The 18,163-nt window shown below is 39.6% G+C and overlaps 1 long non-coding RNA gene across 1 annotated transcript; it reads right to left on the bottom strand.

Moving 5' to 3' along the window:
• Window positions 1-445: 445 nt before the first annotated feature.
• Window positions 446-16,216, bottom strand: LOC148185866 (uncharacterized). The gene is made up of 5 exons (XR_015775549.1): window positions 16,139-16,216; window positions 15,563-15,699; window positions 6,686-6,784; window positions 3,647-3,713; window positions 446-1,202 (listed from the first exon to the last, which is right to left on the bottom strand). It is a non-coding gene; the product is annotated as an uncharacterized LOC148185866 (long non-coding RNA).
• Window positions 16,217-18,163: the final 1,947 nt, after the last annotated feature.

Genomic DNA, 18,163 nt, shown 5'->3' with positions numbered 1-18,163 from the left:
CACCAGCTGCCAACGTTTTCTGCAAACACAGCACTGCTAGACCTCACCAGCTGTTTTCTCTCACCACCTCTACCCCTTCGAACTTCCTCTCGTTCTCTCTCTCTCTCTGTTTTTTTCTCTTTATCACTACATGTTTCTCTACGCCGTTTCCAGATGCTTGCCTGCAGCTAGAGGAAAATTGGAAACTGTCTCCTCTCTTTACTACGGCCCCACTTCTGTGTGTAATCTTGTTTGCATATTAATATTAGAAGGACAAACAGAGGAGACACATATTTTTCTTTTGATTTTGGACTCGGTGTCATGAGGAGGAAAGTGTTGATCATACAGCTCTGAGAAAGATGTGATAACTCTCTGCCCTCCGATTCATTTAATTACCACTCCATAACCTTGCAAATGAAGGGGAAATGGAAAGAGGGAGGGAGAAATAAACTGAGAAATATTTTAAAAAATGATAAAAAAAAGAGGGAGGGAGGGGGTGCAAGAATGCAAATGGAAATGGGAAAAGAGTAATTGGACAAGAGTGATAATTCTAATCCTACAGCAGTTAAATATGCATAAATTGGATTTAATCCATGGGGCGGCAAATGCGTGGAGCCACAGTGGAAGTAATTGTAAGTGTGTTTTAATATATGTCCCATATTATGTATGAGCCATTTACTCTGCATGCTGCTGTCTGAAATGCTGATGCGTGTGTGCCTACCTTTAACGGCTGAAATGATAGCCCGAGTAAACTCGAGTAACTTGATTACTGAAAATCTTCAGAGCAAAGTTTGTTTAATCCATATTACTATATACAATGCAATGTGTTTCCCATTAATGATTATTATTGTGGCACAATGCACTTGCCCTGTGGACGTACATGAAGACAACAGCTCAAAATACAGGACATGATTTAACAGTGCAGATTACAAGGAGCACTTGGTGAAGAGAGGGAGCAAGCAAGAGAAAACTTTGCACAGTGTGACTACTGTAAAATCGAACAAAAATCACCATAGCACAACGTCAATGTTTCAGCCTATCAACAGAAAGTCTGGTCCATGGAGCGGACCCAACACAGGACGTAAAGGCTCTTAAAGAATGCACATTAATTGTGGCTAATTATATTGATTTTCAACAAGCTCTGTGTCACTGACATGAACAACACTCAGCTTCACTGCGGGCTGCCAGCACCTGGAGCTGCCTCCTCATCGGCCAGCAAAAACCTGTAAAATGACACAAAACTCAGTCACAGCTGCTGCCGGATGCACGGGGAGCTCTGAGCTGCCAAACGCTGTTTATCTGCTCAAACTCCCCACAATGTGATCACACAGAGCTCGCTAAAAATCAGCAAAGTTTACCTTTTAAGAACATAAATCAATATGGTGGCTGGTTAGACTTTCACAAACTGAACCAGCATCTCGTGTTCTGTTTATTTTCTTGAGAAAAACTTAATGCTAACTAACTGAAGGACAAAGGTTGGACATTAGCACCGGCCACCAGCCAAATGCTGGTAACATACATACATAAGTGGCTGCTATATTTGCTTAATGCACCATTAAAAAAAAAAAAAAAGCAATCTATTGAGTGTCCGGTAAATTGACGGTAAATTGCCACTGTGGCTGGTGGACCAAAAAAAAAGTGACTTCCAAAACTGGACAGAAAATAAAATACTCCAGACAATGTGTGAAAACCTGAGTGTCACTCATGGTATTATTATGATAGTTTCACTCACACACACAAACACACACACACACAGTAACTTACTGTCCTCACAGTGATGAAAATACCCCAAAAAGCAAACCTCACATGGTTCAAGTAGCAATTGGAGCCTAACTATTGTATGCAATAATTGTACAATTAATTACAGTACAAGCAATTAAAATGTTTCTTTTTCTAAAAAGGGGGCCAATTGGTTGTTCATTTAAGGGACCAGTCTTGATTTCTTTTGAGTGTAGCCTATTAACTATAGCTTTTTAATGAAGTAAAAATATTTCTTAAACAAGTAATTAGTTGATGGATTAATAGGAAAAATACTCTTACTAAAATAATCGATAGCTGCAACCCAACTACCTCATTTTTGTGTGTGTGTTATTTCAGTGGCCTGCTTTTGGGCCTTGAGCCAGTGGATTTGTTTGTGTGTTTAATTATGCATATTTGTCTATTTCATCACTTTAAAACACCTGTTTATGTTTTCTCTACAAAAGGACATCCAAAAGAAATGTAATCTCTACTTGTGATGGATAAAAGTGTGTAAGCGCAAGTGTGGAGGGGAGCAAACAGAGTTGAGTTTAAGAACTGGAGGTCAACTCTTGTTGTTGAGTAATTAGAATTAAAACGGCGTCCTCCATATCTGATGAACGTGTTTGGCCAGTTCTTACAGGCCTGCAGTCTAAATTTAATCTTGATCAATACGTTCTGAGCTCAGAGCTAATCTCTTCATAGTCTGCACGTACTGTACTATTCAATCTTTGTGTTTTGGAGATAAAAGATCAAACACAGTCAAGTGCAGGGATTTATGCTAGGAGGTCACATGCACCCACAAACACACACACACACACACACACACACACACACACACACACACACACACACACACAGATATCCACTGCCATGAGCGCACAATCTTAAAGTAAGACCAAACACTCTCATGCTCATGTAAAGGCTCATAAAAGTAAAGCTCAACCATAGACTAATAGCTTCACTGTCACATGCATGCACATACGGGATGAGGATATATAAAATGAGGTGAAGCATTTGCTACTTTTGCACAGACACACACATGGAAGGATGAGATAGTAACACTTAAAGGCAACACTGGGGGGTAATTTGAATTTAAAAACAAGAGATCAATCACTTCAAGCAAATATTATCATTTCACACACGCGCTTTGAACTGCGGCTGGTGGAAAATGTTAAACACTCTGACAGCAGCCAATATGCCCTTGAACACACTTCACACTATGACACAGTTCAGTGAATCTACTGGGAGCAGTTACAGCAAGCCACAGCAGCACCGCCCTTCCACGCCTCAGCTCTTCAATAAAGAAATGAAGAGCTTTGGTCTTTAACAAGTCAATATCTTCTGAACCTCAATCACGCCAAAGCACTCTGATCCTGTGTGACCCTGAATATAGATATCTTTTTATAATACTCAGGGGTCATTCAGTGCTATATTAGCCAGAATTCAGAACTTTTCCAAGTTCGTATCATGGATTTTCTTTGGGGGGAAAAAAATCATGTAAAAACTTCTATTGAATTCATGAGACCTTGCAAAATCCTGCAGCTCTTTTCCAAATACTTTTTTAAAAAGTTTTTTAATGTTCTAACTTTGGACCTCTTAGCTAAATTTAATCATTTTTTATACTGTATTCTTAGCCTCATGAGTTGCTTATTTTTCACTGGATTGAGGTAAATTTGTACAAAGCATCTAAGAACTTCCTTGTCACCAAATTTCAATTCTCTGTAGTATCAATTAGAGATGGGCAAGAGTGCTCAAGTACTTGATTTGGATGTCAGTATTCTCGAGAAATTGCCGCACAGCCTCTCACATGGAAACACAACTTTCAGGTTCTTTTTTTTTAAACTACTTAAAATGGTTAAAATCTCTTTTCATTGTTGGGTTTCGATGCTGAATGTTATCTGCTGCTGGTTTGTTAAATCGTACTCACCAGGCAACCGTTGAACTGACAGAGGAGCTCTGGATTCCGGAGGCGGTCCTTCAGTGCTGCATCTGACCTACGTAACGACAGCGCCATTAGTCAATTTATATTTCTATTCTTACATTTAATTTTTTTTGCATATACTAAAGCAGGTAACTCCATAATAATTTAATGTCAGCACTTGAGAATGTAAAAATATAAATTATAAAAAGAAATACAGTAATATTAAAAACAATTAGCACAAGAATGTAAATATTTAAATGTACAAATATGTATAATATGCTGAGAGTGGGAATAAATATAAAACTGTGTACTTAATGCTGCAAGACAACATATATACATAAGTAAAAAAAACAATAAAAATGTATACAATATGTGTAGCATATGCTGAATGTAGCCTACATTCAAGAGTTGCACATCAGAATAATTGCACCGAGAAACGTTTTAGTTCAATTTTTGCACCAATTATTGCACAGTTAAAACAGTGTATAGAATCATTGCACCTTAAAACTCCTATTGCACATTTGAAATAAAATAAATAAATTATGGAATTATAATTATGGGTGGCTGAATTAAGTCAAAGTATTTTCTCCAAGAGGGACTGATTTAATTTCACATTTTTTAATGGGAATATTTTAATATTCAATGCAGATATATTAGAAAAAGAAAGTTGTTATATTACTCCATCATTTAATAAAAACAAATAATTTTGATTTTTTTTTTTACACATTTCCTTAGCTGTAATATTACATTCAGTGGTTTTATTTTATAGGGAGATATTTGTGCTATTTTAATCTTTCTATCTTTGTGTGATGCCTGTTGAGACTGTTTTTTTATTGGATTCAGGGCATTTTCAAAAGTTACAGCTTGTTATGGCCTGGTTTGTTAAATAATACATAATGAAAAATATAGATATAGATATATATATAGTTTTACATGACTTTCTTCAAGAGAATCCAGGACATGAAGGGGGGAGTCCTAGGTGAGTTGGCATGGAATGACCCTAATGGGCAAGTAAAGCATGTGAATAAATCAGTATATTTATTCAAATTTTCTAATGAAGTTTCTATCTTACTCACTGCCAAATCTCAACTAAAGGTGGTATTTATCAAAATGCTCTCAGTTGTATAATTTCCATTTTTCCCCACCAAATCACACAGGCTACTTTAAAGAAGCTTTGAGAAATTACCTTCAATCACTTTTTGCATGAATGCATTAAAATGTAATGTGAAATAGAAGAGCGATGTCACCGTATTCCTTAGAGTACATAATGCACTGAACACAGAAAGCACCGCATGTCTCTGAATGCCATGGTGCAGTGATATATTGGGAGCACTGTGGCAAACCCATAATGACAGTGACTACTACTTCTTTGCAAAGCAATGAAGGCATCGCAAGACCTTCTGTAACAACTATTGTAATGCTGAAGTGAAAAAGACAGCAAAAAGGATAGTGCAAATCGGTACACGCGATAACGGCATGAGGACAGGAAGAAATGACACTAGCACAGAGACGGAGAATAGGAGCTAACATGAAAGGGGTCCTGATGTAACAGGAAGGATGAGGGAAGGTTGGAATTAGGGAGAGACATGGAGGATGAACTGTCAAAACCACATAAGCTCTGTCACCATGAAATCCACACTTTCAACAGCTCACTTTACCGCTTAATCAAAGTCTAGCCTGAGTGATTACATGGCCCCCTTTTTTTTCATAAAAGTGCCACTATTTAAAAAAAGCTCCTAATACTGCGCTCTAGGAATCATTTCTAATTTATTCTCACCAGTCCTGGTCTGCCAGCCAAAGCTATTATAGGAAAGTCAGGATGATGTGCTGTCAGAAACCAGAGAAATAGATGTCATCCACAGCAATAAGCCTGTAATAACTACCGTCAAATTATTTTCAAGGCCTAAGTAACTTTTCTCTCATCTCCCCATTTGGCCCCTAGCGCCTCTTTTGCAGCTTGTAAAATGCTTATTATCATAATTGCATAACTACCCATATAGCATTTGAGATGTTGAGTCGGGTAATGCACTATGCGTCATCTCATCATTAACATACAAGGGAATTACCAAACTCCACTCGTGCACAAAATCATCCTCTTATGTGAACGTACTCTCTGCAACAGTTGTGACTAATTAATACAACTGCACACATGTGGCACTGCAGTGTTCGCATGCACAGTCTGATTGTACTGAACAGCAAGCACTTAATTACAACACTGTCCTGACTTTGCTTGGCATTTACATTCGTCTCTTTTCCCCAAGAGAATGATTCAGGTGTGTTCGCAAATGAGGGAACGAGCAAAGGAGGAGGCGAGGAGAGCGAGAAAAAGCACTTGGTTGTGTTTAGGGTGGCTCATTGTAGTGAAAGTGACATTTTGGTGAGATGTGCACTTTCCAAAAAGCCCTGTGGGGGTGCAAGGGGCATGCCCAGCCATGCCAGCCTTCTCTGCGCACTCACACTGTATCCTGACACTAAGCACAACAGGCAGTCCCGGCCACGTGCCCAAACACATTACACTCTTCCCTTTCTAACACTCAAATAAAAAACACGTTAATTTTATCATACCTGACACAAACACAATAGCCTCTGATGATCAAAAAATGAAAGAGTGCACACGTACACACACAATATCATCTCCTGCACTGTGAGATTAAACAACTGTGTCCCTTTATGCCCTCTGGTAGTCCATCTGGGCACTCAATTTAATTTGTTCCATATAGGCACTATGGACGTTAACAGTTAACTGTTAATTAACCACAGAGAATATTTTTGACCTGTCAGGCACATCCATGGTTTCTCACACACTGATTTATTTGTGGCAGCCTGCCATGATTGAAACATCTGCAGCCTCATACTGATTTTATATTTTTGGAGCTAAACCGCTCAATAGGAAAGCTGTTGGAATATACCATTTGGTCATTCGTTGCTCCACACTGTTAAAGTGTAGAGCATGCTCTGGGCACAGACAGAGCAGCACAACCTTAGCTGCAGTGAAAGTGACACTTAATAGTTCATTGCACTGGGTTTAAAAGTCTCTCTACTCACCCCTGCAGCAGGTCCTCCTCTCATCCACCAATTCTATCAGCTCTGACTGGATCGACAGATGAATTTTCCGCCGCTCGACTCAAACTCCTCAAACTGCAGCTGAAAAAAAAAAAGAACAATCACCTGGACTGTTTTCACAGACCCGCAAAAACATCTGAATTTAAAAAAAGGAAACACAGAATGGTAAAACAGAGACACACACACACACACAAAAATGGCAGTGGCTTCCCTTTGTTACCACTTTGTTACCAACAGAAACATGATCCCTGAATGAGTGGTGCCACAAGCTAGCTCCCACCTGACCTGACTGGTGCATGGTGCAGAGCAGCCATGGCAAATGTTAGCTATCCAGTGGATACCACAGGTTGGGCTGTGGATACTATGTTTTTGCATTTTAACACAGCTAGCTGTCTGTCTATCAGCAAAGTCAACAGAAAATATGCTTTATTTCAGGGCTGGATGGCCATCTTTGACCTTTCGTGGGCTTAGTTATTGGTATTTGTTTATTTATAAAGCCTCACCGGCTAAACTCCCCTCCTCCATTTGCAGTTTAATTGAACAGAGATGTGACTGCAGCTACAGCCTGCGATCTCAAGATTTAGTTTTGTTGTCTGTTCCTTGTGCACAGACGGAGCTGGAGACGACAGCTTTTATGTGCTCCACTCCCCACACTTGGAAAAGTCTTCAAAAAGATTTGGAACTAGGAGAAGTGGTCTCTCAGCCTGATTATAAAGCTCTCAATAAGCGAAATAATCAGTTAGTATGTTTCTTGTGCATAGGTGTATTTATATTCCTACATATTACTGTGTATTCTCTTATGTTTTTAATGTAGTTATCTTATGCTGCTGTCTTGGCCAGGTCTCCCTTAAAAAGGGATCACTGATCTCAATGAGATTTCACTGCTTAAATATGGGTTTTATAAAATAAATATAAATAAAAGGCAAGACATTTACAGTACAATTTTACCTAATGCTCACTGAGTCAATGGAGCGCTGGACTCAAAGAGAAAGCCTCTTTGTATTTCAAGTCATTTTGCTTTTTTTCTTCTAAGAAATTAACTGTTGATCAGTTGATTGGTGTCGGGCTATCGAAAGTAAAATTAACCAAAGCTGAAATCCCTAAAGGGCACTATATAATGAAGGCTTTACGTTACACGCACAGCCAGCTGTATGTGTTCTGCATATGACCCACAAGGTCTAGACCCATGGTCTGGCACATGAATACAGGTGAACACAAGGCTTGGTGAGTACGAATGGCTCCAAAGTGATGTGATTGAACAAGACAGTGGTTTTACAGAGGGATTTAGTGAGAATATTGTGTGTTTTGAACTTTGACACTCTGTTATAGAATCATCTTGGGTGGATTTAGAGGGGCTGAATGGCTACAATGTGCTTTCATTCCCAATGATGCACAGCAGGCTGCAGTATTGACTGAAAAACAACATGACTTCGGCGGAGAATACACAAAATACACACACCAATCAGGCAGTCTGCTATCCCGGGGCGCTAAGGGGGGGACAGTACGAGCTGATTCTTTCACACTCTGACAGAACAACTAACGCTAAAATGTCAGCACACTGTTGGGGGAGCTGGCAGAACAGAAACTGGAGAGAGAGGGACAAAGAAAAAGGAGTAATATGCTAACTAAAAGTCACAACTCCTCTGAGCACAGGTTGGGGTTAATGTTACAGCTGCGCTTCAGTGCCCTGCCAACAGCAGTAGTAAACAAACTGCACACACAGCGTCTAACCTAAAAATGTCAGAAATTAATACGGAGTGAAATATTTTTGTGTTTTTCTCAACATTGTGGCTGGAACAGTATTTTGCTGCACAAGTCAATAGGGGAACGTAACCCAGATTCGCCTCAGTGTACCTCCGTGAACAGATTAACTGCTTTGTGCCACAGGGGGAAACAATATATGAGGCATGTTTTAAGCTACTGTATGTCACTGTCCAAAACTAATCTAATCAATTAGCTGTAGTGACAGTCGTGCTGGAAACTGTGGCATTAGTGTCAGTCAGCGAGTGCTACTCAAAGCACATTAGCATTTCTGCTGCTCGAGCTGCACTTTTAATGACTGCCCCGAACTTGAACGTACAAGGAAGGCATCAGGTGAACTGTAAAACACAACAAGAAGCAGCAAGACAGGTTCATCCATCAAAACAGGGTGATTTTATTTTATTTTTTAAAATATTAGAAGCCACAGGACCTGGGGCCTTGTTCATAAAACTGTGTGCAGGAAAGCTGAAGACATGGCATAGGGACAAAACAAAGGAAGTAGGAAGAAAATATCCTGAACGTCCCACATCTGTCTCCCTTTATAAATCACAATCAACTCGAAATTTGGTGCACGTGACCAAGCATGTTGTCCCACCCACAGGTGCCTATAAACGGTCAGTGGAGCACCCTTCATTAATATTCCTGCATGTTTTTGAAAACATCTAAGATGAGAAATAAGCAACTCAGTGAGTGAACCTCTGAATTTGTTTTCACTATGCAGGAGGCAGGGGCGACCACTTCCGGTTCACAAACTTTCACCGTTACGGGGAAACGAGGGGGTTAAAATACATTTCTGAAAACATCTGAAGTGAGAAACGGCAGTTCAGTAACATAATCTTGGTTTATATTCGATCAGCACTGCCTAGTTTCTTAATCAGCTGTATACTCTGCGTACGTGGTGGCAGCAGCGGGGTTGGCGGCAGTTGGTGGGAAATACAAAAATGTAGAAGCACAACCTGTAGTTTGAGTAACAGCCCCAAAAGCCAGCGAAACTCCTCCAAATGAGATGAATAACATAATTTGTAGGAGTTTCGCTGGGGAGGAAAGGGAGGTATCTAGGCACTGCTTAGATGAAGGAAAGTTTACCGTAGTTTACCTGCACATACTTCCAACATCGTTTTGAAACAAAGCTGGTAAAAATCAGCGAAATATCCCCTGAATGACATACACTAGTGTCACCTTTAAGAGCATGGGGCTACAAGGCCAAGAAATGCCTCTTTGTTAAAGAAATAGTTTCATATTTGGAAAGTAAGCTTATTCATATTCTTGCAAAGTGTGACATGAGGAGACCACCCTCATGTCTGTATGCTAAATATTAAGCTTTCTCAACAAAAATGCTGGAAACAGAAGGAAACAACCAGCCTGACTCTGCCCAAATGTAACAAAATGTGCCTGACTGCACTTCTAAAGTTCTCAAATTAACACTTTGAATCTCATTTGTATAATCTGTGCAAAAACGGAAGTATAAAGAGTCTGATCTGAACATTAAAAAGTAAAAGCTGTGGTTCCCTGTTTGGAGATAAAATGCCATTGTGGGTGGCACAATTGCACACTGTGTGGCCCCAGCCATCATGTAAACTATTCCTGTCCTCAATCTTATTACTTCACAGCTGGCAAGACTGATATCCCATGACAGCATTGTGGTACAGAGGAATGATTAATGTATTTGCAGCACAGCCCGGGAAACTTCCTCAATACTGGTGAGCACTGTCGCTGGCAAGTGGAGCTGTGGGCATGGTGCCCAGTCTGGTCCAGCCTCTCAAGGTTTGGCTCTAAGACGGACAGAGTGATGGGCCTGGGATCGCCTGAGAATGTGCTGCAGATTATCAAAGATGAATGGGTGCAGATTAGGCTTTCACGCTGGGAAAGGAGCAGTTGATCCATTACGCTGCTGACGAGTTTAATCTTCAATCACAGAGTATGGATACTCTGATACGGAGTATCAAAGTATGTGTCAGCAATCTCCCCTTATCGTGCTGTGTTTTGACAGAGGTTCAGAGACCCCATCCTGACATGTTTTTTTTAATGGGGAGCTGGGAAGAATTGTTTTCCGGAGAAAACACTGCTGCTTGCTTTGATCTTGGCACAGAGCGTGTGATCCGTGTGCCATTTTGGACAACAGCTCTCTGCTCATAAGAGGAAATATGAGTCCATCAAAATCTGCCAAAATACTGTCGTCCTGCCCAAAAACATGAAGAACACATTAGGCAGATGATGATTCAGCTATAATAACTCTATCCTTCTCACCAAACAGGGAAAGAAAAGAGAAGTTTGTAACAGCACGAGTCCATTATGGGCTGAACAATTTCTACTCCATGGAAATGCCAAATTGACACAACCTTTTTTATGATGTTCGATTTTGAATATTGGGCGATGTCTGTGTTTGATTTTGTGACAAACATATCTTAATGCCTTAATTTTGTTCATCAACAGACTCATATGTTGCAGATTTTGGAGCCATTTACTTCACATAGAGAGAAGTGTCTGCAGCACCCTTTATAAATAAGTCTGCACTTTTAAATACTTCATCAAAATAGAACAAGACATCACTGATATGGATTACCCAGCAAGAGCAAGTTTAAAGTTTTTCTACAACACTGAAATGAATGAGAAAAACAGCTGTCTATATAGCGGGAATACAGGATATGAGGAAAATATGCAATAGCCTATTGTTGATGAATATTGTGGTAACAATATTACTTGTGATAAATAAACAGATATAAAAATGCAATCTGTCTTGCCTTTCTGCTGCTTTCAGTATACTGCTAAAATACATCAAATTGCTGTTAAACATTAAAGAATGAAAGGAAATCATTTCAAACATTCTTGTATTGAACAAACTGAACTCCACAAAAAAGGTACCAATAAAAAAAGAATGATGATTACCTTTTAAAAATATCTTAAATTATACAATATATTGTGCAGCCAAACTCAAAAGCCCTGAAAAGCACAACATTGCACAACATTGCACTTTGGAGAATATTTGGCAACAAGAATACATAACTTGATGAGCTAAAGGAGATGTCAGACTGCATAAATGTCAGCAGCAGTAACTTTTAACGTTTGCATATGATAAAAGAACAAGGAATTTAATGACTCTAATCAGGCTGTAACCTCACACATCTCAGCACAGTCGTACATAACCTCTGCGAACACTTCTATCAAACACTTCAGCAAGTAAGAATACTCTAACAGAACAAACGAGGGAGGGAAAAAATCAAACCCAATCACCTCCAGCGTTAACCACACTACAAGGACACTGCTGGGCTATGACCATCTTCTTAACTTTAATGGAAATAGTTCTATGGTTCAACAAGCACAATCAACTACAGAGCGCTAACAACCTTGCTGACCAAGAATGTTCAATTTGTGCTTCTTCCCCCTTGTTCTTTTCTTTATATACGGGGCTGAAGTGTATATGTAGGCATACTGCGTACACACAGACCGAGCACACACACACGCTGGTCTAACACTCCAGAGACCCAGAGCGCCCTTTCTCTCTCCTTCTTTTTCTAATCCTGGCAATTAGCAAGAAATAATTAATGATAAAAAATGAAAAAGTTGAGGGCAGAGAGCCTTGAAGATAGAGTTCTGCACCGTAAGCATTCAATTCCCCCTCTCAAGGTCCTCAAGGTCCACTGCTCTCTGGCTCTGATCCTCAGACGGCTACTGGGGGAGGCTCAAACAAAGGCCTCTTTGATATCAGCGCGTCCTCCGTCACTCGATTTCACTCTCCTTCGTTTTCCTGTTTTCTTAAGTGTCTCCACATGCACCTTAGTTATTTTTCTCCCCATCTCTCTCTCCCTTTCCCTTGATTTCATCCTCCCAATGCCAAGGTTGTGGCCTGCCTGCTAAGGGTCCTTCTGAATATACTTCGAAGGTTACACCAGACATCTGCTGCAACCCCCCCCTAGAGTAAGGCTTTGTTTGATTGCCTCCCTGTGAAATTAATAAGAGTAGCCATTAACAATCTGGTATAAATAGGAAGCCAGTAGATGTGTAGCTGTGCAGGGCGGCAGCTGATCACGCAGTGAAGCTGCGAGTGGTGGCGGTGGCGGTGGGGGAACGGGGAGGTCGTGACCTTGTGAAGTCACTCCGGGGCCACATACAAGCATAATGTGATCAAAGAGAAACTGCAATGTCATCGCAGTCTTGGGAGCAAGCGTGATGTGATATCTGTGCAGGCTTTTTTTTAATATATATTATTTAATATGTACAAATATTTGTAAACATCTAGATTTTCCCCATGGAAATCAATATTCATGTTCATGTAAGGTTCAGCGTGCATGCATGTATGTATCCTCACTGTGAGCAGACAGACAAACAGCCGAAGAGCAGGCATGAGGGAGAGAGGGAGGGAAAAAAAACACTCCTGAGCACTCCTGCCCCCTGGTGGCAGTTTGCAGCAGCACCTGCAAGGAAGGTTGCGACTGTGTTACAGTGGAGCAGGCACTGCTGCGTGAATAGTCTGGGGGTTTCTGCTTATTGCACCACCTCTTCCTCCTGAAGGGGGGCTTTGATCTTTGCATACATTTAAATTCCAAAGAGGCGAAAAATACCGAGGGGTGGTAAAGCTTCATTCATTCACAAATGCCGCGACTGGGATTTAGATCTTGAATTACAGGGAGAGTAGACATCATTTCATAATACTTCTTCAAGCTAATTGTGTTTCACTGGGTGGATATTTCAAATGCTTGATGTCAGACTTTGAATATTGCCTTTATAGAGATGTTCTATTGCCGCTGGCGGTGATGATTCGGAGCACATTTGAAGCATGCAGATTCACCAGCCCAAAAAGAAGTCTCTCATCCTATCATTTTCAACAGATCTGCTGGTTTTTATATGATCCAAAAGACTGCACTTTAGTGAAGCACAGAAATTCAGAGCAGGAAAACTAACATGTGAATGAAAAACTAAAATAAAATAGGAAAGGCAAGGAAGGATTGTCACAATTTGCTTGTTTCAACTCTTTGTGAAAAGCCTGTAGAGAGGTATTTGATCTGGTGGATCAGTTAATAATGTGGCTGCAGTTTAATGTCTTGGCCAGCAGATGGCATCAGCAGTTAGTGCAGTGTGCTGTGGTGCAGTGCTACCATCCTGGTGTTGCCTGTCTTCTTGGTCAGCACTGAGGTGACCACATTTTGGCAATTCGCTTGTGAACCAAAAACAAGTTTGCTCACTCTGTCACAACAACCTAAGCTCCAGATTTCAACATCAACTGCACAAATTCATGCACTTTTGCACAAGTGGATTTCATTTCACTCCATCAGTGTCTGCTTGATATTTCAATCCCCTCGACTGCAAACCCTCCCACGCGCATACACTCACACACATGCATCCCCGTCAAAGTGCTCGACCTAGCAGCACACCAGTTGCTCGTGTGAGTGTGTGTGAAAGAAAAAAGCGAGAGATCATTAATACACATGCTAAGGAGCATGGCAAAACTTGTCTGGGGAATCAATAGAAACATCACAAGGAGGAAGAGGAGGATTAGATATTGACTGAGGTAATGGGGTGAGGTGAGAAAAAATTGCATTTGGCTAACTGGTGTTTTCATCTAGCTGTGTTAAAGTGGCCAGCGTAAATGGATGGAGCGGTTTTTTTTGCTCTGCTTTGTCAAATGTACAGACAGTTTCATCATGGAAATTAAGAGTGTGAGAAGTAGTTAAATAATGCAAATGCACAATCACTGCCATGTAGGATGGAAAGGGTAAACATTATCCTTCGATGGATTTTATATATGTGCTATCAATAATTAAATATTATCCATTTTTAAAAAGGCACAAATCAGCACTTTGGTTAATGGGCCAGAAACTTAATTGTGCATGTTCATTTGCTCTGATGGGACTGTTTCTAGTCAAGACCACCATATAAAAGATATGACATTGTTACAGTCACATTTGGGTTTGTTTTAGTGCCCTTTCATTGTTTAGGAGCAATATGTTTATATCTCATCGCTAGGCTGGGCTGAACAATAACAAAGTTTTTCATTTCAAAAAAGAGGAGAAACACATGAAATTTTGGGATGCTCAGCTGAAAAAACACTGAGTGTCAAACACTTCATTTCTAGCATTTTGGTGATTTATTATGTACCAATCTGTGCCTTCTCTGCATCAATTTATGGTGTAAATGTCTTAAATTTTGTCAAAATAAAAGTCCTATTCTAATTTTTTATTAGAGGGGACAATGCACATGTCCTAAACACCGGGGGGGACGTGTGCCCTGCATCCTCCCCTAAAAATACATCTGTGCTTGCTGGCCCAAGGACAGCAGACATCCACACCAAAACACAACTCAAAAGCTCACTATCCAAAATTCACATTTTTGTCCTTGTAGCCTCTCTGCTTTTAGGCTGCTCCTAATATCCACAACTCCCAAACAAAAATAAGTCACAGGAAGACACGCAGTGTATCATCTAGTCATCTTGCTGACAGTCATTACCATCATCATCACTGTCACGACAACAACCACAACGCTCAAACTCTGCAATCAGTCAGAAATCAGCACAAGATCAAACAAAAGAATGTGAAATGATGCCATTTCTTATCACAAATACACAAAATGAAGCATTTTAAGAGGCGCAAGAGTCAGCAATACAGACAGCAAGATGCCTTCTCCAATCTAATTTTTAAACTAAATGCATCAGAACTCACTGGACTCAGTGTTTGATTTTACTGAGTCACAGATAATTAACAAGCTGGAGCGAGTAGCTAATAATGCAACTCCACTACCACGATATCATACCATGGAAGTTAATAATCAAGCAGATACGCTTGTAATGTTGAGACTATTGTCACTAATATTAACTTTTACAATGACAGACATAAAGCATGAAAGCTGCAACTTTCTGCTCTTTAAAGCTGTGGCTGGAATGATAACTGCATGCAGTGTGATATGTTATTGACCCAGATGAAACGAAAATGATGGTAAATGGGGTCAATTTATGACTAAACATCACAGCAAATTGCCTAAAAAATGAAAACAACTCCTGTCTGACAATCTCATCAAAAACGTGCTTTCTCATACTGGAATAAGTGGTCCTATTAGACTAAACTGACCAAAACTAATAGTGAAAATATGTATATAGCATCTAAATACCTGAAATGTCCACTTATTGACAGGGCAGGTCCTCCAGAGTGGCCGTCCAGTGATGTGTAATACAGGTTACAGTAATTATGCGGAATCCATCCATATCCGCCATCCTCAGACAGTGTTTGTCTTGAGGAAGTCGTCACCTGAAATAACACATAATGATGAATAAACACAACGCTGGCCTTTTAGTTGCATATAATTGCAAACTGGCCTTGCATTGCTAAATGTTACACCTTCAAAAACGTCCTATTCACAAGTTAGCTAGTAGCTTTTGGCTGGCAGTTAGCCGTCGCGGCTAGTTAGCTAGTACATTTCGCTAACAACAAACTTTTGTTTTACTTTGCGCGGCGATGACGCAACGTTACCGTAGTAATAGCTAGCGTTTACTACAAGGTTCATTCATGCTGAAGATAGCTTGGGTAAAAAGTGTAGCAATTATTTGTAGTAATCGTAACGTTTGCTAAAGTTTGCTAAGAGGCCGCTTAGCCTAGCATGAAACGTTTGCGGACGTAAAGTGAACTGAGTGACGTTTATAAATGTTTTAGGACTACTATGAAACTATAATAGACACGGGCTTTTTACCTTATTCTGGTATTAACTGGATTATTATCTTCTCATTTGCACCGCCGGTAGCTACGCAGTTGCGCGTTAAGAACAAACTTGGTCTTCCGGAAATGACGTTTAAAGGGTAATTTCACTCAAATCCAAATTCTAAAATTTCCTTGGTGGTATACCATCAACCCATGTAAAAAAAAAAACACAGACACATGACATAAAAAGAAAACTCTAACTTAATTTCTAGGGAAACAGATGCTTTCATACAGCTGTAAGCTATTAGGCCGACACAATAAAGCAGTTTACTTAGCCTAATTTAAAAAATGATCAATCACCTTGTGTTGCTCTATATTAGGCCTATGTTTTACTACATATTTTAAATGCTGAACACAATTTTGCACTTTATAGGCAGATTATAAGACAATAGGCCTATGCAGCTATGGAAAACACACCACCACCTTGCGTATATAGCAGCAAGAAACACAGATTATGTGGTCATTTTGCTGCTTTTCTTATTGTTGATTTGAGTGCCAACTTTATTATGCATCTTTTTTGATGGATGATGATGGTGATGATGGTGATGGTGATGATGATGATGATGACAATGAAGGATGATGGTGATGATGATGATGATGGTGATGGATGATGGTGGTGATGATGATGATGATGATGATGATGGTGATGATGATTTATTGTATGTCTTTTTGCAATTCCTTTGCATCCCTTTGTGGTCATTTTTATTTTTTTCCTGGTCAATACACGTGTTAATTTTGAAGGACCTTTTGCAGGTGAAGGCTAGGGGGCCTCCTGACACTTTGGGCCCCTGGGCCTTTGCCTGGTAAGCCTGTTCAGTAATCCATCCATGGTTAATTGTATAACATTTAACCTCATGTAACCATATACGCAGTATACAGTTGTGTGATTCTATATTTGATGTTGCTCTAAAACATATGAAACATGGGTTGATAAAGAAGAAGTGCATTGGCATAGGTTCAAGGTTATCAGTGTTATCCTTTTTGTTGTATCCACTTTGATATTCTGGCTGTAAGAATGAGAGCAACCAATCCAAGGCAAACCAGACCCCATCTGGAGGACCACATCTGAATTCAGTTTGATCTGGGTATCATCTGTGATTTCATCAGCAGAACTGTGGAGAACCTGGAGAGTGTACACACACAGCTCCACAGGTTCTTGACATTTTTACACATACTATTAACAGAGTCTCCCCTGTAACTGCTGATGTGGGTTGGTGTAGATGTAGCTTCTAGTGTTGAAGAACATGCATAATTGTACCAATTTCCATCAGATTGGCGAGGCACATCACTCCTTAAGACAATTTAGAGCTATTGCCAGCTGATGCCTCCACAAATTCATGAAAAACACTGTGCAGAAAAAAAACAACCATGCCATGACAATTATGGGTTCTTTTAATAGTCTGGCTATCAGAAAGCTATTTGCATTATAGGAACGTTACAGTGGATGCAGATAAGGCTAAAAGGATCTCTTCACATATTCTAATGCAGGCAGCAAGCAACGAGGTACAGTGCTGAAGCTTGAAAGCAATTCTGGAGTTGTGTTTTATTTTGATAGAATAATTCAAGGAAAATAACACTATGCTATAACTTTGGGATCTGATACTATCCTTTTCAAAACAACAATCTTTATAATGCAGCCTAAGTTATATCTGATAGGAGTTAAAGTTCTCGGAGATAAAAAAAATACTACGGAAGCATAATTTATTCATTTGAGATTAAAAAAAAAGTATTTTTTAAAAAATAATTAACAAGATTATTATCTCAGAGATAAGTTTTATGTGGGGAAATAAAATCCCATATTTCACAAGAATTTTCAAGATTATACCTTGTTAAATCAGGAAGACAAGAGCATCTTTCTAAAAACTGTTCTCAGAATTCTGAAATAATCTTTTTAATTCAGAAAAACAAGAGCAGATTTTATTTTTTCATTCAAACTTTTCTCATTGCTCTTAGATAATGATCTTATAATATCAGAGAAACAGATTTTTTTTCATAAAAAACTTTTTTCATGATTCTA

Source organism: Plectropomus leopardus, chromosome 22, assembly GCF_026936395.1.
Source record: "Plectropomus leopardus strain MGB_pleo_1.0 chromosome 22, ASM2693639v1, whole genome shotgun sequence".
Lineage (NCBI taxonomy): Eukaryota > Metazoa > Chordata > Actinopteri > Perciformes > Serranidae > Plectropomus > Plectropomus leopardus.
This window is presented reverse-complemented; position numbering and strand designations above follow the sequence as displayed.